The following is a 24,822-nucleotide window of genomic DNA, read 5'->3' on the forward strand; positions in this document are numbered from 1 at the left end:
TTCGGCTACTTTGTAAGGTGTCAAGTCCCAGCATTGGACACCTATCCGGATATGATGGTAGAATAACTGGCTCTCACTATGGTTGGTTTCTTAGTGTCATGCGTACGAAGCGTTCGTTAGATTGTAATTGTAAATGCACCACGAAACTTGACGTGGAAACCAGATCACTGAGGCGTTTTCAAGAATCGACGTGAAGCTTTTGAGATGATCAACGAGCGTTGTGAATCGAACGTCGTGTGTACTGTGGAAAATTGAGTGTGTACGATGTACAGTTTCAAGTCATTATACAATGATTTTCATACAGCTCCGAAAAGCAATGCGATATATATATATATATATATATATATATATATATATATATATATATATATATATATATATATATATATATATATATATATATATATATATATATATATATATATATATATATATATATATATATATATATATATATATATATATATATATATATATATATATATATATATATATATATATATATATATATATATATATATATATATATATATATATATATATATATATATATATATATATATATATATATATATATATATATATATATATATATATATATTATTGAAATGATGTCTTCAGCAAATTTGTAGCTCTTACTTTTGTGAATAACTTTACTGAAGACATCAAATATCTATTTTGAATACTTTAAAAGTTATAGCTTGTTGTTTGTGGATTACCCTTTGTCGCCTATTTATTGTTCAATATAGTAGTAAAGCATTTAAATTAGCCAAATATTATTTTGATAAAACGAATATCGTATTTACTTTTTTCTATCTACAATCGCTAGAAATAACCGCCGAACAATTCCAAGTTGTCTACATGGAAGTTGATCACTTATCGATGTAAAAATTTTCATTTGCGCGAACCTAATGACTGCAAAATTTCTAAGTTACAAACATCGGATCGATCTGATACATATCATAGAAAATGAAAAGCTATACAGGGTGTTTGGTTCATGAGTAAGAATCTCTCGAGAGGTGATTTACTGTCATAATTGGAGCAAAAAATCGTTCTACACATACCATCAAATCTCAACCGTTACAGAGTTATTTAACTTTTTGTGTAACAAACTGGTTTATCTTAAAACACCTCTAACTCAAAAAGTATACCTCGTATTTTAAATCTTTTAGTGCCATTGGAAAGGTGAGAAAATTTTCTATTGAATAATGTTCTCATATCTCTCAGATAATTAATTTAAGTTACCTTTTAGTTGTAAAGTAGTTAAAAGTTAGTTTTTTTGATGAGGTTTTTGTTAATTTTCTCAAAATAATGAATTATGATTATAGCAATATTTATTATCCAAATGTTGGGTTTGAGGACGATTCATAGTTTGTTCTTCCGCATAATATTCCTATCTCTTCTCGTTTCCTTGTAATTTGACTTCTAAACTTTTCCTTTAATTGACTTGCAAGTTCTTAAATGACTCTAATCTAAAAAATATACTTTATATCGCTATTATCAGGGCTTCATTGGAAAGCTGAGAAAATTGCCTTTCGATATATGTGCAGATATCTTTTAGTTAAGTGTACTACATGACTTTTTACTAGTAAAATAACTCAAAATTTGCTTTTTTTGGTGATTTTTGTAATTATTCTAATTATTAATCAACTAAATTTATCGTCACTATTGTTCATTTGGTGCCCCTTGATATTCTCTACAACTTGCTATTTGACACTTTATCCCTATCGCTTTTCATTTCGCTGCAATTTAATAGTTAACACATCATGGCCTCATCACAAATGCAGTGGGTTCGAAATTGTTGTTTTGCATATGAAACGAGAAGATAAAAATGATTTTGCTTCGAAACTAAAAGAGATAATTGAATGGAGTCAAAGGAAGAATTGTAGAACTTTCTGAGATGCATTAATTCCATGATAATAATGGTGAAGTTTATTATTTACTATTTTAAGAAAATAACGAAAATGCAAATAATAACACTAACTTCAAACTAATTAACTTCTAAAAGAATACTAAATTCACTTAACTGTAAGGCATTAAAACATTTTTCTCTGCAAAATTTTCCTGGCTTTCTAATAAAAAATAAGAAGAGGTACAATAAGTGCCATATTTTTTCAATAAGAGCTAGTATTAGTGAATATGTGATAAAAATATCCAAGCTCAATAACCCAAACACATGAAAACAAGACAAGATAAGTGTATTATTTCAAAGAACAAATTATACAACTGTTCAAGACTAACAATTTGAATTATTAAAATAGTGATGTTAACTATTAAGATTTTCGCGAAGTGAACGAAAAATCGATCAAAATTGTTAAATTTTAATTAAATTACTCTGAAAAGTTTATTTAACCTCATTAGCTGAAACATTTGAGGACATTTTTCAGTGGAAAATTTTCTCACCTATCCAATGGATCTAGAAGATTTGAAATACAAAGTATATTTTTTGAGTTAGAGCTATTTTAAGACAATTAAGTTTTTAACACAAAAAGTTCAATAACTTAGTAACGGTTGAGATTTAATGGTATGTGTAGAACGATTATTTTCTCCAAATATGACAGTCAATTATCCCTCGAGAGGTTCTTAACCATGAACCAAACACCCTGTATAAATAACTCCAAGCAACGGCGTAGCCAACCCGATCAGAACGAAATAACAAGATTATAACAGAACACGATTTCTGTAACATATTATGTTATAAATTCAGCTTTTCTCGTTAGTAGTTAAAATAACAGAAATTTATAACAAGTAACAATGCGAGATATAGTTTTGAAATATTTCTGTTATGTGTTTCTGATCGGGAAGAGAAGGCTTCAGGATTCAACCCTACCCCTTGCCGCCCACCCAAAAAAAAAAAAATTGGATTGATGAGAATAATTCATTGGTATTGACTTCATTCAATATTGCAATAATAATTATCAAATCTGTACATTGATAACCTGTAGTTTTAAACATCATGAGAACTTTTGAAAAGTTGTGGGAATGGGATCCTGACCTGTAACTGATCTATTGGTCTTGATCTAACAGTTTTTTTTTATTCAATTCGTTTATTTGATAAGGCACGTTACGTTAGCTTAAAGGTGCCAATTTTGTTTTGTTTTACATTTTAAATTGCTTAAAACTAGGGGATTACATATTGATTTTTTTTAAATGGAACTAATGCGATTTTATAGCTATCTTACATATCTACACAAGGGGATAATATTATTTTCGTAAGATAAGGGGGGTCATTTAGTTTTTATGGCAATATGGTTTGACATTTTTATCAGTGAGATTATTGGAGCAAATAATGTTTAACTAAGGGGGACAATTTTTTACGACTATCTTAAAAGTAGGAATAACTAGAGGGCATGATTGAATTTTGTAAAGATTCGTAATTAGAGTTATTTTTTGTGGGTAGTAGAGTTGGGCATTTTCAACGAGATTATATAATATAATAGTTAAAACTAGAAGAGACAGGAAGAGCTAAATGCTTCGTGAAGATATTAGGGGGGGGGGGGGTAGGGGTTTTACTTCTGGGTATAAAGTCAGGGGAGGGAGGGTAGACAAAGATGGCAGGGAGAGAAAATTTTTTCAGTTTAAGGCATCGGATCAACGGATGGATTACAAACTCGGGTGGCTTTCATCAAGAGGAATCATGTACTGGGACGCCGGGTGGTCCTCCTCAAGATGGCAGGGGTTTTTTCCAGACGATTTCGTAGTACGGCTCAGATGTGGATCGGCTACATGTCGAGTTAAGCGTGTTATGTTCGTGCTGTAGGTCCCGTGTTTGTTGGCTCATTCGATACAGATGCTTTGATACAGGTGGAAGAGGGTTCTGAAAATGATAAGGAAAATAAGAAGGGGCGGTTAGACTTGTATAATGATGGTTTTCACAAAGGTGTATATAAGGGACATATAGAGGACATCGCGGCTTGCCAGCACATCTCAAACCGGGACGTTTGTTTTTTTTTTTTTTTATTCATTTCGTTTATTTGATAGGCACAAATGCGTTAGCTTGGCGGTGCCAAATGCTTTTGTTTTTACATTTTGGATATCTTAAAACTAGGAGGTTACAATGTTGAAATATTTTTTTTACAAAGGAAAAGAAAGTTTACAGCTATCTTAAGACTAGAAATAAGATTCAATATACAAAAGAGGGCCAAAAGATTTTTTAATGAAAAAATTTAAAACAAGGGATTCATTTTGATATACAAGAGGGGAAGTAATAGTATTTTACGAAATATTTTACGGTTATCTTAAAACTAACAATATAGTTTAGTACACAAAAGGGGGAACAAATATTTATGAGAAATTTCACAGAAATCTTAAAACTAGGGATTCAATTCTATTTACAAGATGGAGGACAAGAGTTTCAATAAAGAGTAAAAATTATAGCTATCTTAAAACTAGGAATACAGAATACTAATTTGAATTTTTTAACTAAAACTTATGCTTGGTCAAGATATTCAGAGGGTGGCTTATTTCCGCATCAGTGTAGCAGCAGTTGTATCAAGGACAGGGGAGAGACAGGGAAAGAAGAGCAAAACTTGCAACTTTCGCTCGAACGGCGGGGGGGAGGGGGATCAGCGAATCAAATTTGCGCCTCAGTATAGTAAGTCGTCGAGTACCGGATTGGCGGATGGTATTCTTCGGACCCGCGGGGAATCCTTCAAAAGTCATCGGACCTCGAGTCGCTCTCGCTTCAGTTTCCTTCTATGCAGGCGTAGTGGTAAGGGCGATGGCGGTTACATAGTGGCACTCTGGAGCTGATCGGTTCCACAAGGCAGGAGGAAACTCTAAAAACGAGAAATAAAAGAGAGGGGCTAAATTGGGATATTTATCGTTTTTATGAAGGTATAAATAAGGGACATATAGGGGAAATCACGATTTGCCAGCATATCTCGGAGTGGGACATTGGGTGGTCTACCTCGGGCCCGAAGGGAATCCTTTAACTGAGACCTGGCGTCCAAATACCCGGCGCATACCCAGACAACGTGCTCGATGTCGTGATAGCCCTCGTCACAAGCGCACAGACTACTCTCCGCAAGCCCAATACGCCGCAAATGCGCATCCATGGTGTAGTGATTGGACGTAAGTCGGGACATTACACGAATAAAATCCCGACCCACATCCATCCCCCTGAACCAAGGTTTCGTTGATACCTTTGGGATAATCGAATGTAGCCATCGTCCAAGTTCACCATTGCTCCACGAGGTTTGCCAACTGTTGAGTGTCCTCTGACGACAAATACTAAAAAATTCGTTGAAGCAGATTGGTCTTTCGTATATGTCACCATTTAATGCGCCCACCTTTGCTAATGAGTCGGCCTTTTCATTGCCCGGGATAGAACAATGAGAGGGGACCCAAACAAAGGTAATCTGATAAGATTTTTCAGATAACGTACACAAGGACTCCTGTATCTTCCCCAGAAAATACGGTAATTGCTTTTTAGGCTTCACCGCACGAAGAGCCTCGATAGAGCTGAGGCTGTCCGAAACGATGAAGTAGTGATCTGTGGGCAGAGTGTCGATGATCCCAAGGGTGTACTGAATTGCAGCTAACTCTGCGACGTAAACTGAAGCGGGATCATTAAGCTTGAATGAAGCGGTGATAGTATTGTTGAAGATACCGAAGCCAGTGGACCCATCGAGATTTGATCCGTCAGTGTAAAACATTTTGTCGCAGTCGACTTCTCGGAATTTATTATAAAATATATTGGGGATCACCTGCGGGCGTATATGGTCCGGGATTCCACGAATCTCTTCCTTCATGGATGTGTCGAAGAATACAGTAGAATCAGAAGTATCTAGGAAACGAACACGGTTGGGAGTATACGTAGAAGGATTAATGCTCTGTGCCATGTAGTCGAAGTACAAGGACATAAAACGGGTTTGAGAATTAAGCTCGACGAGCCTCTCGAAGTTTTCAATCACCAACGGGTTCAGAATGTCGCATCGGATGAGCAATCGATATGAGAGTTCCCAAAATCGATTTTTTAGCGGAAGAACGCCCGCCAGCACTTCGAGACTCATCGTATGGGTCGAGTGCATGCAACCCAAGGCAATGCGCAAGCAACGGTACTGGATTCTCTCCAGTTTGATGAAGTGTATGTTCGCAGCGGAGCGGAAACAGAAACACCCGTACTCCATCACCGACAATATCGTTGTTTGGTATAACCTGATCAGGTCTCCTGGGTGAGCACCCCACCATGTTCCAGTTATTGTTCGGAGAAAATTGATCCTTTGTTGGCATTTCTGTTTCAGATACCTAATGTGACATCCCCAGGTACCTTTAGAGTCGAACCAGACCCCGAGATATTTAAATGTGAAAACCTGGTTGATCGTTGCACCCATTAATAAAAGCTGGAGTTGCGCCGGCTCACGCTTCCTAGAAAAAACAACCAACTCAGTTTTCTCCGTGGAGAACTCAATACCCAGCTGAAGAGCCCAAGCAGACAAATTGTCCAAGGTATTTTGTAATGGTCCTTGCAAGTCGGCAGCTTTGGGCCCTGTAACAGAGACCACCCCGTCGTCTGCAAGTTGCCTTAGCGTGCATGAATTGGCAAGACAATCGTCAATGTCATTCACGTAGAAATTGTAGAGCAGGGGACTTAGACATGAGCCCTGGGGAAGACCCATGTAGCTAAATCGCGATGTTGTTAAATCGCCATGCGAAAAGTGCATGTGCTTTTCAGACAACAGGTTTAGCAAAAAGTTATTTAAAATTGGCGAAAGACCATGCTGGTGCAGCTTCTCTGACAGAATGTTGATAGAAACTGAGTCAAAAGCCCCCTTAATATCCAAGAAGACTGATGCCATCTGCTCTTTGTTAGCATAGGCCATTTGGATTTCTGTAGAAAGCAACGCAAGGCAATCGTTCGTCCCTTTGCCTTTGCGGAAGCCAAATTGTGTATCTGACAGTAAGCCATTTGCTTCAACCCAATTGTCGAGGCGAAACAAGATCATTTTCTCGAATAACTTCCGAATACAGGACAGCATTGCAATCGGCCGATACGAGTTGTGGTCGGAGGCTGGTTTTCCTGGTTTTTGGATGGCGATGACCTTCACTTGCCTCCATTCATAAGGGACAATGTTACCCTCAAGAAACTTGTTAAATAAATTCAACAAGCGCCTTTTTGCAGTGTCAGGTAGATTCTTCAGCAAGTTGAATTTGATTCTGTCTAACCCTGGGGCGTTATTGTTGCACGATAAGAGAGCAAGTGAGAACTCCACCATCGAAAACGGTGTTTCGTTCGCGGTATCGTGAGGAGACGCGGCGCGGCACGTTTTCTGTACCGGGACAGAGTCCGGACAGATCTTCTTGGCGAAAGCGAATATCCAACGGTTTGAATATTCCACGATCTCGTTGGTACTATTACGGTTACGCATACGTCGAGCCGTACCCCAAAGAGTGCTCATCGCTGTTTCTCTCGTTAACCCGTCGACGAACCGGCGCCAATAACTGCGTTTTTTGGCTTTCATTAGACTTTTCATTCGCCTTTCTAACGACGCGTACTGTTGATAGCTAGCGGGTAACCCGTCTTCCCGGAAGGCCTTATATGCAGTGGACTTTTCCGCGTACAGCTCTGAGCACTCTTTATCCCACCACAGGGTAGGAGACCGTCCATGGGTATTCGTGCTGGGTACTGGTTTAGTCTGAGCTTGATTCGCACTGTCGAGAATCAAGCCAGCCAAAAACCTGTACTCTTCCTCCGGAGGAAGTTCTTGAGTGGATTCGATTTTAACGGATATCGCGGTCGCGTAACTCTTCCAATCAATGTTCCGTGTGAGGTCATATGAGACATTGATTGTTTCCGATGGTCTTGAACCGTTAGCAATTGAAATCACGATAGGCAAATGATCGCTACCGTGGGGATCAGGGATCACCTTCCACATGCAATCTAACTGTAGCGATGTCGAGCATAGCGATAAATCCAACGCGCTTGCACGTGCTGGTGGTGTAGGAATCCGCGTCATTTCTCCCGTGTTTAAGATGGTCATGTTGAAATTATCGCAAAGATCTTGGATTAATGTTGATCTATTATCATCATGAAGACAGCCCCATACCGTACCGTGCGAGTTAAAGTCTCCCAGAACTAGCCGCGGTGCCGGTAAGGATTCCGTGATATTACAAAGCGTTCGGTGCCCTACCGAGGCTCTAGGAGGAATGTAGATGGAAGCAATGCAAAGGTCTTTACCTTTGATTAAAACTTGACAAGCGACAATTTCAATGCCTGGTGTCGAAGGGAGGTTAATTCGGTTGAAAGAATAGCATTTTTTGATCCCCAAAAGTACTCCTCCATAGGGGTTTTCTCGATCCAGACGAATTATATTAAAGTCGTGGAAGTTGAGATTTATATCGGAAGTTAACCAAGTTTCACATAATGCGAAAGCATCACATTTTAAACTATTTAGTAAAAATTTAAAGGAATCGATTTTCGGGAGGATACTTCTGCTGTTCCACTGTAGAACAGTGATCGAATCGGTGACCTCGTTCGATGACTTAGCCATCGAAGGATACGATCGCTGCAAGGAGGGGCCATTTAGTAGTCAACTGCTTCAAAAATGTTTGCACTATAGGGAGAAAACGTATCAGAAGGCTTTTAAGAGGATCAGTAACATTGAAAGCTGTGAAAATTAAGTCCACTATGTCAGAAAATTTCATTAGTCCGCTACTGGACTGAGTATCTGTTTGAAAAAAGGGGACACTTGGGGTTTTGGATGTCCCTGGAAGTGGTGGGTACTCCTTGTTAGAATTAATATTTCCAAGTCCTGGAGCAAATTGCTTCGGCTTTTGTGCATCACTTCCGTTGGATTTATTGGTTGTAGATGGCGCACTCTGAGTGAACGACACCTTGGCACCCTTACGGGGCAATGTAGGGGAGGCTGGATTTCTCCTCTTCCTGGATTCCCCTGGGTTAACCAAAGATGTTCCCTCTCGTGGGTCGTCAGATTCTTGCTCAACGTTAGCCAAACCAGCATAGGGATTTTCGGACAGGACAGATGGCGAAGCATTCTTTAGCATTTCTGCATAAGAACGCCTTGAGCGTTCCTTAAGGGAGCGCTTAATTTTATCCCCGCGCTGCTTGTACGCAGGGCATGATTTAAGAGCATGTGAAGGGCCCCCGCAGCAAATACACTTTTCAGTTTCTTTGTCGCAAGAGTCATCCTCATGCTCTCCTTCGCATTTGCCGCATCGTTTCTTATTTCCACAATATGTGGCTGTGTGGCCCAACTGCTTGCAATTGCTGCAGCTCATGACCCGCGGTACAAACAGGCGAACTGGTAGGCGAACCCTGTCAAGGAGGATGTAGTTGGAAAGAGAGGACCCGGCGAATGTCACCCGAAGCGAGCCTGATAGAGAGTAGGTAGTCTTACCTCCCTCGGTGTTTGCGGTATACAATTGTTTGCATTCCAAGATCTTAATCTGTTCAAGTGAGGGGTCCTTAAAGCAGCCAACCCCGTGCTCCAACAGTTCTTCGCATTTCAGGCCCGGTTCGGACACTACCCCATCGATTTCACAGGCCACACAAGGCACGTACGCTTTAAATTCCCGCGTAAAGCGCTCACAGCAAGCAATCGCGTTTGCCTGGCCGAGATCATTCACTAGAACACGTATCTTGTTTGCCCGAACACGTGTTATCTGAGTTACGGCCGGGTAATTAGCAGTCAGATCTCGAGAAAGTTTTAATATATTAACCGGTTTCTCTCCGGTCCGAAAATATACCACCCATGGCCCAGAGGAACCTTCTGGGTACTGCTTTATACGGGGAGCAATGCGAGTATTAGGGGGATCAGGGACTTCCATGATTACATCAGATGGTATTTCGCCCTCGGCCATTTAAGCACGAGGGCAGAGCGTTATATAAACGGGAATGTGCCTTATTATTTGATTACAAGGTAGAGTACAAGTAGGGAAAAGGAAAGAAAGCAAACGAGGAAAAAAAATAAAGCAAAACTTATCTGCAAACAACGTCGATTGTTCCGCACCAGCGAAAACAATGTACTGGATTTACTGCCGGCACCAGCAGAATGGCAGCTAACGGACGAACAAAGGATGACCTTCAATCACTGAAATTTACACAACGAACACCACTGTGAAATATAACGATCCGTTCCGTTCAAAGGTTGGGAGACGTATGAGGGACGTTTGTTGGTCTTCCTCGGGCCCGCAGGGTGTCCATAAGCCGAGACCTGGCGGAACTGTACTCGGTGCACGCCCAGACAATGTGCTCGATGTCGTGAGAGCCGTCGCCACAAGCGCAGACACCACTATCCACGAGCCCAATACGCCGGAGATGTACATCCAGCGTGTAATGGTTTGCCATGAGTCGGGACATCACACGAATGAAGTCACGACCCACATCCATCCCCTTGAACCAAGGTTTCGTCGATACCTTGGGGACTATCGAATGTAGCCACCTTCCCAGCTCCCCACTGCTCCACGAAGTTTGCCAACTTTCGAGGGTTCTCTGATGAGCAATACTGAAAAATTCGCTGAAGCAAATTGGTCTTTCGTAAACGTCTCCTTCTAAGGCACCCACCTTAGCTAAGGAGTCTGCCTTCTCATTGCCCGGAATGGAGCAATGAGAAGGGACCCATACCAAGGTAATCTGGAAAGAGTTGTCAGATAAAGCACTCAGTAGCTCCCGTATTTTCCCCAAAAAATACGAGGAATGCTTTCCATCTTTCAACGAGCGAATATCGTCAATAGAACTCAGACTATCCGAGACGATGAAGTAATGGTCTGCGGGTAACGTGTCAATGACTCCCAGGGTATACTGAATAGCAGCTAGTTCTGCGGCGTAAACTGAAGCGGGGTCACTGAGTTTGTAGGAAGCGGTGAACTTTTGATTGAAAATACCGAAGCCAGTGGACCCTTCGAGGTTTGATCCGTCAGTATAAAACATCTTAGAACAGTCGACTTCTCGGAATTTATTATAAAAAATGTTTGGAACCACTTGTGGGCGTATGTGGTCCGGAATTCCACTAATCTCGTCTTTCATGGATGTGTCGAAGAAAACAGTAGATTCAGAAGTATTTATGAAATGCACACGGTTGGGATTGTAAGAAGAAGGGTTAATATTCTGCGCCATGTAGTCAAAGTACAGGGACATGAAACGGGTCTGAGAATTGAGCTCAACAAGCCTTTCGATATTTTCAATCACGACCGGGTTCAAGATATCGCATCGAATGAGCAATCGATATGAGAGTTCCCAAAATCGATTTTTCAACGGGAGAACGCCCGACAGCACTTCGAGACTCATCGTATGGGTCGACTGCATGCACCCTAAGGCGATACGCAAACAACGATACTGAATTCTTTCGAGTTTGATGAAATGTATGTTCGCGGCGGAGCGAAAGCAGAAGCATCCGTATTCCATTACCGACAGTATCGTTGTTTGATACAACCTAATTAGGTCTCCTGGGTGGGCACCCCACCATGTTCCGGTTATTGTACGAAGAAAGTTGATCCTTTGCTGGCATTTCTGTTTCAGATACCGAATATGGCATCCCCAAGTACCTTTCGAGTCGAACCAGACCCCTAGATATTTTACTGTGAAGACCTGAGCGATAGTTTGACCCATTAATAGAAGCTGTAGTTGTGCTGGTTCACGCTTCCTTGAAAATACAACTAGCTCAGTTTTCTCCGTGGAGAATTCGATACCCAGCTTAATAGCCCAAGTAGACAAATTGTCCAAGGTATTCTGTAATGGTCCTTGTAGATCGACAACTTTGGGTCCCGTAACAGACACCACGCCATCGTCTGCAAGTTGTCTTAACGTGCAGGAATTGTCAAGACATTCATCAATGTCGTTGACGTAGAAATTGTATAACAGGGGGCTTAGACATGAGCCCTGGGGAAGGTCCATGTAACTAAATCGTGATGTCGATAATTCACCATGCGAAAAATGCATGTGCTTTTCCGATAACAAGTTTAGTAAAAGTTGTTTAAAGTCGCTGAAAGACCATGCTGGTGCAGCTTCTCTGAAAGAATGTTGATAGAAATTGAATCAAAAGCCCCCTTTATATCTAGGAACACTGATGCGATCTGCTCTTTGCTAGCATAGGCCATTTAAATTTCGGTTGAGAGCAACGCAAGACAATCGGTAGTTCCCTTTGCCTTTGCGAAAGCCAAATTGTGTATCTGACAGTAAGCTATTTGTTTCGACCCAATTGTCGAGGCGGAATAGGATCATTTTTTCGAACAACTTCCGGATACAGGACAGCATTGCGATCGGTCGATACGAATTGTGATCAGAGACTGGTTTTCCTGGTTTTTGGATGGCGATGACCTTCACTTGTCTCCAATCGTGTGGGACAATGTTAGCCTCAAGAAACTTATTAAATGAGTTCAACAAGCGTCTCTTGGCAGAGTCTGGCAGATTCTTCAACAAGTTAAATTTGATTCTGTCTGGCCCTGGAGCTTTATTGTTACACGACAAGAGAGCAAATGAGAACTCCACCATCGAAAAAGGTGTTTCGTTCGCGTTATCGTGAGGGGGCGCGACGCGGTAGATCTTCTCTGCCGTGCAGGAATCCGGACAAACCTTCTTGGCGAAATCGAATATCCAACGGTTTGAATATTCCACGCTCTCATTAGTACTGTTTCGGTTTCGCATACGTCGGGCTGTTCCCCAAAGAGTGCTCATCGATGTTTCTCTCGTTAATCCGTCGACGAACCGGCGCCAATAACCGCGTTTCTTGGCTTTCATCAAACTCTTCATTCGCTTGTCTAACGTCGCGTACTGTCGAAAACTAGCCGGTAACCCGTCATTCCGGAAGGTTTTAAACGCGGCGGCCTTCTCCGCGTACACGTCTGAGCACTCTTTATCCCACCAGGGATTGGGATAACGTTTTTGTATGTTCGCGCCGGTACTGGCTTAGTCTGAGCTTGATTCGTGCTGTCGTGAATCAAGCCAGCCAAAAAGCTGTAGTCTTCCTCCGGAGTAAGTTCTTGGGTAGATTCGATGTTGTCGGATATCGCGGCCGCATAGCTTTTCCAATCGATATTTCGTGTGAGGTCATACGAAATATTGATTGATTCTAATGGTCTTGAGCTGTTGGTGATCGAGACTACGATCGGCAGATGGTCGCTACCGTGGGGATCAGGGATTACCTTCCACGCGCAATCTAACTGTAGCGAGGTCGAGCAAAGGGATAAATCTAATGCACTTGGGCGCGCTGGTGGGGGAGGGATCCGTGTCATTTCACCCGTGTTTAGAATTGTCATATTGAAGTTGTCGCGTATATTGTGAATTAAAGAGGAACGGTTTTCATCATTAACGGCTACCCCATTCCGCACCGTGCGAGTTAAAGTCTCCTAAAACAAGTCGCGGTGCAGGCAGAGATTCTATGATGTTATGTAGCTGGCGGAGCCCAATCGCGGTGTTGGGGGGAATATATATGCAAGCTATGCAAAGATCTTTGCCTTTGGTTGTCACTTGACAAGCGACAACTTCAATACCTGTTATCGAGGGAAGGTTAATTCTGTAGAAGGAATAGCGCTTTTTGATCCCCAAAAGCACTCCTCCATAGGGGGTGTCTCGATCCAGGCGAATAATATTAAAGTCGTGGAAGTTGAGATCTATGTCGGAAGTTAACCAAGTTTCACATAATGCAAATGCATCGCAACTCAAATTATTTATTAAAATTTTGAAGGAATCGATTTTCGGGATGATACTTCTGCAATTCCACTGTAGAACAGTGATCAAATCCGTGACCTCGTTCGATGAGTTAGCCATCGAAGGATACAATCGCTGAAAGGAGGGGCCATTTAGCAGTCAACTGCTTCAAAAATGTTCTTACTGTAGGAAGAAAAGCTAACATAAGACTTTTAATAGGATCAGTTATATTGAAAGTTTCCAGTCTACTTTCTACTTCTGCCGCAGTCAGACGTACAATCGAACCAAATGAACAACAGGCCTCTCGATCTAGTGTGCATTGTCTCGACAACAAAGGAAACATCGGATTATTCTTTTCATCATGAGTAAAGTTGACGAAAAAGCTCTACTCCGACCCAACGCTGCAGTCGTTGACTTTAAATTCTGTTCAAAACGACCGAGTTTTAGTGAAGTGGAATACCTTCTGACGGTAAAAATGCAACTTAGGCTTTCGGAAGTATTGTACCTTCAGTATCATCATCTTCGCAATGTAGTGTTAATATCATTCAACACGTTAGCACAAGCCGAGCGTTTCGTTTTGAAGAACAACTTAAAACATGTGGTGAAAGTGACAACGTTGGAATTAAGATTCCCGTATATAGTGAGAATGATTATATAGACGTAAGGTTATATGACCTATCACCTCGTACCCCTCCTGAGCCAATTGCAAAATGCATGTCGCATTACGGAAAAGTAGAATCCGTTACACCTGATACATGGAGAAACTTCTTCCCGGGTACTCCTAACGGCGTTTTTGTAGTGAGGATGCGGGTTGAAAGCCTATACTCTCCTACTTGACAATAAAACTCAAAACTCACGGAACTACAATTATTTAAATTACGCTACACACCCATGAGGGGCAAACTCCTACGCGCAAGTATTGTAATCAGACCGCTCATCATGGACAACCTTGCGCAGAAGATGCAGAGGAAAATACATCTCAACCGATTGCTAGCTTATCTACGGCAAACCAATCTAAAACAGAGTTTTCAATACCAATGCCTGAACCACAAACGGTGGCCAAATTTGTGGCAGCTGTTCAGACCATAATGACAACCGCAAAAGAATCATCCAGCACCACAACTGTAAACACCATCGGCAACGAATGTAGTAACAATGACGACGGATTTACACTGATCAACTTTAAGTGCAAGAAGCAGGGGAGAACATCTGATCCCGGACACCAAACCAGACCGGGACGTGAAAAACAAGAGAGAATTAAATGACCCCCCTGACGCTGTTTGCCAACAGACCTCGCGAAAGAAGGTCTCCGCTCGCAATAAAAAGTTGCGCGCACGGGATCCAATAGTACTACAATAATTCTTGTTTGTATTTTTATTTTTACATATATTGTAAACATATAAAAGATCCACGGCTCCGTTAAGCTACCGCTATGAGCCGTATCAAATAAACGAATCACAAAAAAAAATATTGAAAGTTTTTATTATCCAGTCCACTATGTCCGAGAGTTTGATAATTCCAGTGCTGTGATTATTCTCGAACTGAAACAAAGGAACACTTGGGATTTTTGATGTTCCTGGAAGTGCTGGGAACTCCTCAGCAGGATACTTCTCAGCATTCTTACTGCACGAATCGTCCACATGATTCTCACCGCATTTTCCACAGCGGGCCTTATTTCTACAATGGGTGGCTGTGTGACCCAATTGTTTACACTTTGTGCAATTCATGACCCGCGGCACAAACAGATGCACAGGCAGACGAACCTTGTGCAAGAGGACGTAATTTGACAAAGCGGTACCAGCGAAGGTCACGCGATAAGAGTTTGATTGGGGGTACGTTTTTGAACCATCCCCCGCAACTACTACTGAGTGCAAACGCTTGCACTCTAGTATTTTCACTGGCTAAAGTAAGCGGTCTCTAACGGCCAACCCCATACTGCAGCAGATCCTCGCATGTCAAACTCTCATCGGTGACAACGCCTTCAGACTGTACTTTTACAGCTGGAATATACACGTGATAGTCCTTCGTAAAGTGCTCGCAGCAAGCAGTATCGTTTGCCTGCTTTGAGTTAATCAGCACGACCCTGAGCCTGTCTGAGCGGACCTTTTTTATTTCGGTCACAGCCGAGAATCGTTCCGTCAGGTCTTTCGAAATCTGTAATAGATTCAGCGATTTTGTTTTGGGCCGAAAGAAGACCACAAAGGGGCCAGTCGAGAGCTCTGGATATTGTTTGGGTCGGAGGAGAGCCTTGGGAGTCGATTCGACCTCCATTTGGCCGTCCGGGAAGGGAGCCATCGACACCGTAGACGCACGGGGTTAGCACCCGCGCAGACGGGAATAAGCCGTAAATGTGTCAAAAGAGGTAGATTTTACTTATCTGTAAATTTGTTTCCCACGACGCACCATTCCAGCTTATATAGCTGGCTATTGTTCAATCCTCACTACGCGAACAAAAGGCTGAGGAATGCGGCCTAACGGTTAACACACGCACAAAAGAAGTAAAAATCCAAAACCTCGAGAGTTATAGAATAGGCAAGATAACCTTGAACGGGGATTATACTATTCTTTATCTCACACTGGACGGACTGGAAAAAACACTTGCTTCTCGATAGACCGCTCGTAAACGATTGACCCAAAGTTAAATCATCTTAGGACTTGATGGCGATGGTTGATGCATTCTTGACAATACCTACTGCTACTCAAGAGGCACTCTTGAACATAAAACCACTACGTGTATTTCTGAAACAAGAAGCACTTTCTTGTGCATCCCTTCTTAAGGTTGCTAAACTCTGGAACAGTAACCCAATAGGTCGTTGCAACTATACACACAAGACTGTGGTCCCAAATGGTTACTTGAAATGAGTAGACACCTGCTCCCAGTGACCTTACACTCACCTGTAGTTTTTGTTTTAAAACTTTCAATGTGAGAATCCCTCCTCGCGAGGAATGGCTGTCTGGCTTGATGGACCGACAACTTGAAGAATATGTAGTTTGTTATACTAACGGTTCTTTGTAGGAGAGCCGAGTCCGTGCTGGCGTCTATTGCCGTGAAATGAGATTAAACCAATCTCATTCGCTTGTTAGATACTGTACCGTATTCCAAGCAGAAATCTTTGCGATTATGTTTGGCGTACAATCGACACTTCGACAGGGAATTTGCAATAAAAGAATCTATTTTTGCTCTGACAGTCAGGTTGTCCTGAAAGCACTTAGTTCGACAGATTCGAGATCGAAATTAGTAATCGCATGTCGAACTCAAGTCGAAGAACTTCGCATTTCAAATGCTATCTACCTTCTATGGGTACTCGGTCATTCCGTTATTACTGGAAATGAATGGTCGGATGAATTGGCTAGAGAGGGCGCAGAACTGTATTACTGAAAATGAATCCGAATGGCTAGAGCAGGCGCTGCGTCTGACTTCGTTGGTCCAGAACCAGTTCTATCACTTTCGATAAGTTGGATAAAGCACAAGATTCGCTCTTCGGCTGCATCCGTACATGGCAACCATTGGCGTAGCTTGAAAACTTGCGTTCAAACAAAGATTTATCTGCCGGATATGAGTCCGAAAATGTCAAAGAATTTGTTGTATTTTTACAAGCACAACTGCAGTATTTTAGTCAAGGCACTGACTGAACATTGCAAACTCAGTTATCACATGGCAACCATTGAGTATGCTGAGTATTATTCGTGTGATATTTGTAAATCCGATTACGGAACTTCACACCGTTTGATATGTAGTAACGCAATTGCGTATCCGTATTTTTGGTTCTCCATACATACATGAACCTATGTACAGAGAGCTGAAACTCAAGGATATGCCATTGTTTCTAACTCAGTGTGTGTAGTTTTAAGCCATATTTGAATGACAGTATCTCTTCGGGGGCGTCTCAATATTCCCTCGGGTGTGTTGATATATCCGCTCACTGTTTAAATAAAAATTCTAAATCCCTCCGGGGGTCGGAGGTTTACTCTTGCTATTGTGAAACTTGCAGTTCGTTCAGCATCCTTCCGAGGGTGCAGAATGCTCTGTTTTAATTGTTCTATGTCTCTGTGTTTTCCTTACCCCTAACCTTACCACTTCCCAAATACTTTCCTCTTGACGGTGAATTTTTTAACTACAATTTAATGCATTTTTTGTATTTTTTTGGGCTTGCTTGATTTGAAGTCACAAATGCAAACTGAATATGAAACTATTGCCACGCCCGCATTCTTTCCAGCGGAGCTCTGAGTGACATTTGAAAAACAGAAAAATGCAATCATGAAAGAAAATAAATAAATAAAACATTGGAAACGTAATTTCAGACCAATCAACTACAGTATTTCTATTGAGTTGAAAAATACTCAAAGTCACACATGCAGCGTTCTAAAGCATAGAAACCATAGACAGGCTTTCTTCGTTCGTCACTTCCAGCTCAAAAAAGAAACTTTAATGCAATCCTTACAAAACCAAACACTGCTATGCTACCAAACCATTCCCCCAAATTCACCAAGGCATTTAAACTTTTCCAAAAAGTACATCTTGTAGTGAGGTACTCCACCAGAGCTCCAGCTACCATACCAGCAGTGCATCGCTCGCTGCTTCCTCCGTACCACAAAAGTTAAACTTTTACCTACATATACAATCTAGATGATCCCTTGCACCGTACGCCCGAGTTTTACTTATCGCTCGATAGGTAGCCCGGCGTTTAAAGTTTGCAAGTTAAATTTTCACTTCGTAGGATTAAAAAGCTCTGGCTAGATGAAATGTTCAAACTATAAACAGGAAGATTTCGTTTAATATTCTGTGGGTTATGGCGATAGTGAGAAAATTGATAAATTTACTCTAATCTTCACAAAGTTTACAAAGCCAAAAATCTAAATTGAAAATGTATAACATTATGCAAACTTTTTATCGCGTGAAATCGTTCGCTATTTCCTTAGCCAGGACAAAAAAGCAACATTTTCACACCTCCAAGAGCCAACTGCTGATGCAGGCCCGTAGCCAGGATTTTGTTTCGGGAGGGGCTTAAAAATTATTGCATAAATGTATTAATTCTGATGACTTGAAACAATCACTGGAAACTGAACGTAATTATGAAAAGTTCTTAGTGAAAACAATTCCAAAAATAAGACAATAGACACTAAAAACTCTAATAATATGTTGCCTGTTACAAGAAAGGCTATAGTGCATCGACGAATTAAATTTGATTATTTTTGATTTACAAGTTAGAAATTTCTCTAGTTACAAAAATGAATAGTCAAGAGCTCAAAGTATTAAGGGCTGCTTGAAAATGCTACGCTGCATGCTACGCTGCTTGAAAATGCTACACATTCGATACACCTTTACAATTTGTAGAAGACGCTAAATTGGAATGAGTAGAAAAATATCCAAAAACCCGTCTCATGAAACTTTACACGCATTTGCTAATCAGAAGAACGAAACCAACGTCAAGGTTGTCCCCATGAATAGGAATATATCAGTGTGAAATCAAAGTTTACCGTTGCAAAGAATGTCCGAACAAAGTGAATGTCGAAATTTGCTTCAAATCTTCTGATAAGGCAGGCGATTTGTAGATGCAGAAAATAGGTTCAACTCCTATTTTCATGATCAGGTTTCTTTCTACTATTACTAGCTCTTTGACTTCATCCGAAGTTTGCGTTAACTCGACTTTATGAAATTTTCAATTTAAATGATACTGATCATGTCGTAATCAAAACAATCCTGAAAAAAACACATGTTTTTTTCATTTGACTCTCATAGGTAATGGGTTAAAGACTATCTTCGACAACATTATCAGGCAACTCAGAATAACTATCTTTTTATCTATTTAAGTTGATTCTTTTTAGGTACTTTTTATATCATTGTACTTATGAATTAAAAATATCGTAGACTGATTTTCCTAGATCCCTAAAACTATAGTAAAAGTCAAAATGTAAAGTGAGTGCAAAAACTACTGATTTCACTACAAAGCAAGAATGCCTTAGCTCTATTGACTTTTGACAATCTTGCAAAACCGTTGTAACTTGAGAAGATTACCTAGATTAAGTAAATATTATATTTGAACATTTTGGTTTTATTTATTTATTTGAAGGTTTTATTTCGGAATTCATGGGGTTTTGGACAATGTCAAATATATATTTCAATGATTTAATCTACTAATGGAAACTACCCAGAATTTAATCTACTGAGCGAAACTGCTCAGAATCTATTCACAAATCGAAAGAAAATTACTTAGCACTGATCACTCAATGTTTCTAATTTACATAAAATTTGGTAAATATAACATTGATGACACTAATATAACTAGAGACTATAAACATAGATAATAATTTCAGCATCACTTGCTTACGACACATGGAAGAGAACACATCACACTTGCACCTAATTTGCCGAGGCTTTCTTTTAGAGTTGTCTGTTTTAAATTACAGCAAATTATCCGTTTCCTGTAAAACTTTTGCAAAACTCTTTGCCAATTCATTAAACAAATATGAACACTAATCTGTTTAGTAATAGGTTTGTTTGTGAATAAAAATAATTAGCTCTTGATTTTTTTCAATCATCATCAAGATTGGAAGAGATGTATGATTTCTTGAAGAAAGTTGTAATGTTTGTCTGATTACATGTTTGTTTTATCACTATTTGGGAAAAAGTTTCAATTAAAGTTGTTGCACCTAACGCAACGAAGACGAAATGAGAAGATCAGAGCGCAATTCGGAAAGAACTCGTGTTGAGTGTATAGTAAAGATAGAAGAGTGATCTTGAGTCGATTTAGATTGGTTGATTTTTTCGCGAAATGAAAATTCTATTCTCGGCTCAATCGTTCTCAGATAAATTGAAATACTTTTTGTGTAGCGCAGAGTAGTGTACAGAGAACAGAGTGTACAGTGTGCACTGACCTAATACAGAAATTCAAAATTGTGCGCAATTCAAAAACTTATCATTTAAAAATAACAAACTGGGTCGTGGGTCTTTTATATATTTCCTTATGTAAACAATAAAAATAATATAACGAGTTTATGTGGTTGTCCTACAGATCTCGCGCAAGCGCTTAGCCATTGCACGTGGAAACCTGTTTACGAGGCGAGGAAATATTTTTTTCCTCACCAACTATGTCTTGGGGGGGAGTAGTTCATTTCTATCTCGCTATTGTACATTTCCGTGTCATCATCGTAGTTGCTGCCTTTATGTTCGCGAATATCTTCCTTGCTTTTCGCCCTCAATAATTGCCCTTCCAAATAGATTCCATTTCTCCCAAATGTGACATTAATCTGCGAGTAAGCGGTATCCGATCTTGTAGCGGAACATTCATTTTCTCATAGTCCATATACAGAAGGATCTTAATTATAGCATTGTCACACACAACCTTGTGCTTTAAGTTGTGCGAAATGAATGGTTTCGTCTGCACTAATTTGTTGAGCGCTAAATGCCTGCCATGATAGAACTCGACAGATTATTACAGCTACAATTAAAGTAACAGTCTCTTGTATTCTTCAGACAAGGCACAATATAAAAGTTACTTTTTTGTTGTTCGCTTCGCACTGGCTCGAGCAAAAGCATAAAGCACACCAAATTTCGTGACCATTGCCTTCGGTGGTTAGAAATAGCCTTCTTTAACTTTTTCTCAATAATTTGTTCAAACCAAATAAGCAACAAGTTTTGTTAAAAGTCACCGGTTTTTTAAATTTATTTTTGAAAAATTTCGGGGGGGGCTTTAGCCCCCTAGCCCCCCCTCTGGCTACGTGCCTGTGCTGATGCTAAGTTTGTTTAGTAGGACTCTTTTTCATGCCTCGCAGAGTGCAAATGTCGCTTCTGTTGCTAAACTTTTAAACGAAAGAATCCAACTAAAAACGCGGTTACCTGCTCTCACTCTTTGCTGATCGGCAAAGGCAGCAAAGTTGGGGCTCTCATCCACTTCAAAGCCAGGATACAGGAACACCATTGCCATTGAAGCTGCATGGCTGCGGAAACGAACAATCGCAGACCTGAAAGCGGTAGGAGAAGAAGAAGAAAAAAAAGTTTTCTTTCGCCTCCTGGGCGGAAAATTGTTAAGTTCTTTCCCCGTTTGGAGTTTTTTAGCGCAGTCAGTTAGCTTTTGCCAAGGAACCGTTGATAGGGGTGAAGGGAGGGTTCTGATTTTGAGTCACAATTAAAATTTAGTTATGTTTTTTTGCGGCTGTTTGCCACAAGAGGAATACGCTTGTCGGATGAAATATGAAATTTGTATTTTGTTTCACAATTAATTAGGTTTAATTGTGAGCTAATCTGCAAAATAGGAAATGGAAACTGTTGAACATTTTAAAGGCTGAAAAACCGCTCAGAACTTTTCAGACATTTGTTTATCTGGTAAAAAATCTGATGAACTGAAAATAATAATGACGATTTTATCTAGTTGCAGTTGTTGTTGCTGCGAAAAAAAAAGTTGCCACTGCTTGATATAAAATCACGGATCCGAGATATTTTTCTCTTGAAACTGAACTAGTTTTCGAAACATTTAACAAGGACCAGCTCATAACAATTAAATCCTCGTTATTTTCGCAGAACAACTTCTAACTGATTTGCGCTTTCCGGTAGGAAACTTGTTCTTCAGTGTAAAATTGATGAATGAGAGAAATCAGCTGCTCGTCAAACGGTATGGCTATCAGTAGAGCAAACTTTTCCAATTACGCCTTTTTGCTATTCTATTGACTTGAGCAGAACATGGGCTATGGCGGTGCGTAAAAAAGTTTCGAGTACTCATTTCGTATTCGGGTTATAAATTTTATCTAAAGGAAAAATAAGGAGAAGAAATAGGTTCCCCATTAAAAAAACCACCTACACTTGATTTGAAACGATATTAAAGTGGGTAGAGGGTTTTTTACTTAATTAAAGTGTTTGTATCGTTTTCGATATTTCGAACCGTCCTGAACTAATTATATCAGATTTGCGAAACACAAATTCCATTACATTACATTGAGATTACATATACACCACAAATTAATAGTATTACCAGTTCTGAAATTGACCTTTATTCTGAGCATCGGTTACGAAGCTAGTTGGAACGGAAAATCAATACATATCGAAATATGATTCCTCATTCCAAGGTAATGCTTGTTGACTAACTATATGGTACATCAATGGACACTGAACAGTAGCTTTACGAAGCAGAAGTCAAATCGACAAAAACCACAATCCCTGATAGACTCTCCTCTCTCGGGTGCTGTTGTCGAAAAATAAATTAACTCGGATCAGTAGCATTTACCGCAAACTACACACCAAAAAAATCTGAATTTTATCGTTGACGTAATTGCAAACATGACATAATTCAACAAACCGTAATTTACCAAAAGACGGAACATTACCGTGTTCCGTTTAATTTTACATGAAACATATACTTTACATGCGCAATGACATAAAATTACACTTCCTACCATTCAGAATAAACGGTGTATGTAGAATAAAATTACACGATTTACGAAATTAAACGTCATGTAAAATTAAAATCAAACGTAAAACTAAGTCATTTTTGATGCTCGTATATGTCAGGGTCAGGAGACGTAAATTTACACTATTTTTTTCTAGGTGTGTACGTGCGGCTTTATGCCATTTAAGATAGTTGAAAATCATCTTTTCTCACCGCACAGATTAACACAGCATAATGTTATGCTAATAGGCGTGCCTAACCTTGCCGATAGTGGGGGATAGCTAATGATTATATTGATCCCATTATACCACTACTTGCCGGCGAATATTTTCAATTTTCCTAGTCACATGTTGCTCGGAACGTTTCTGCTTTTGCTGTGGGTATGGATGCATGTATTGATTGTTTTTGAGCAAATGGTTCTCTCTGTAATCCGGAACATCAAGTCATGATATTCTATTGGTAGTCATGAATAAATCTTCGGACTTTTTAGCTATCTCACTTGCCGATTTTTTCAATCTGCCTTTCCAGCAGATATCATTTCTAGCGAGCTGGAAACGTTCCGCTAATGTCTCCGGCACCGCTAAATCACCTAACTGGAAGTTAAATCAAAAGTTTTTGAATGACTTACTGGCGATGAGGCGTGGTTACCAAACCTGTCGAAATCAGGAAAGTCAGGAAATATCGGCACAGCGGAATTTTTATTTTATCGATCAGTTGAGATGAATCTTATCAACTTTATTTTATTTAGTACTAAACAAATGCCCTACTCTAGGTAGACACAAATAACATAACCATGCTTCGATATATTTAATCATAAAATATTGATAACTAGTGAAGCATATTTTCAATTAAAATTATCACTCAGCTCCAGATTAAACCTGATAGTAATTGGTGGTTTTAATGCACGAGCATGTCTATTAAACAAATATTGACTATTTACGGAACATTGCTAATTCAAACTCGTAACTGGCCCCACAAACGATATGCGATATACGCTTTTCCGATAGCTCTAGTTCACTCACAAGCGTTTTTAATTTTTATTGGAAAATCGGAAATAAAATTCAATACTCGGCAAAAAAAATCACCACTGGACTGCATTTCTGTACCGGATCAATTTACAATTTCGGGAAGGCTGATCCTTAAATCATGCGCTATATACTTTAAAGTTTTTGGATGCACATGACGACACTAGGCTTTTACATATTCATTTGCGATTTTTCATATACTTTGAATATTTTGAATCGTGGTTATTCTTATAAGTGTAAAAAACTCTTTGTTACTAACTATCACCACATGGCAAACTATAACATTGCTAGAAATCGACTGATACGCGTTAATAACGATCTAGGTATTATTCTAAATAAAAAGCTAGCATATAGCGCTGGAGCGATTGCAAACAACCCGGGAATACCAACCCAGTTTTGGTATTGAAATGTCGATACCGAATAAAAATAACGAACACATTAGCACTGCAGAAAGCGCGTCACGGAGTATCTTCGTGTCTAGGCTTGTGCACGCTGGATACAATGAATTGGGTCTCCTTCTAATATCTATCCCACCAACCTGTGAACATCCCTGTCGACCATCGCCAATTTTTTTTTTCGATCAGACGTAACTGGAGACAGCTGGGAGCAGGAATAATCATTTAAAAATCGGTGCTTGGCGTCGAAAATAATCTAGCACTGTCATTCGTACCGTGACTCTTAGCCAGTTCGGGTGTGTTTTAATCTCTGTGCAAAAAGCATGCTTCGTGCTTACAGAAAATAGGGGATCGACCGGCTGAGCGTAATACTATCAGGGCCGGCGGATCACGTGGATAGTATGGGTCATACTACC

At 40.0% G+C, this 24,822-nt stretch overlaps 1 protein-coding gene across 6 annotated transcripts in view; it reads left to right on the forward strand.

Annotated features, from left to right (window-relative positions):
- Positions 1 to 24,822, forward strand: part of LOC131678908 (uncharacterized) — a 543,408-nt gene that overhangs the window by 209,900 nt on the left and 308,686 nt on the right. The window lies entirely within an intron of this gene.

The sequence above is a fragment of the Topomyia yanbarensis genome, chromosome 2, assembly GCF_030247195.1.
Source record: "Topomyia yanbarensis strain Yona2022 chromosome 2, ASM3024719v1, whole genome shotgun sequence".
NCBI lineage: Eukaryota > Metazoa > Arthropoda > Insecta > Diptera > Culicidae > Topomyia > Topomyia yanbarensis.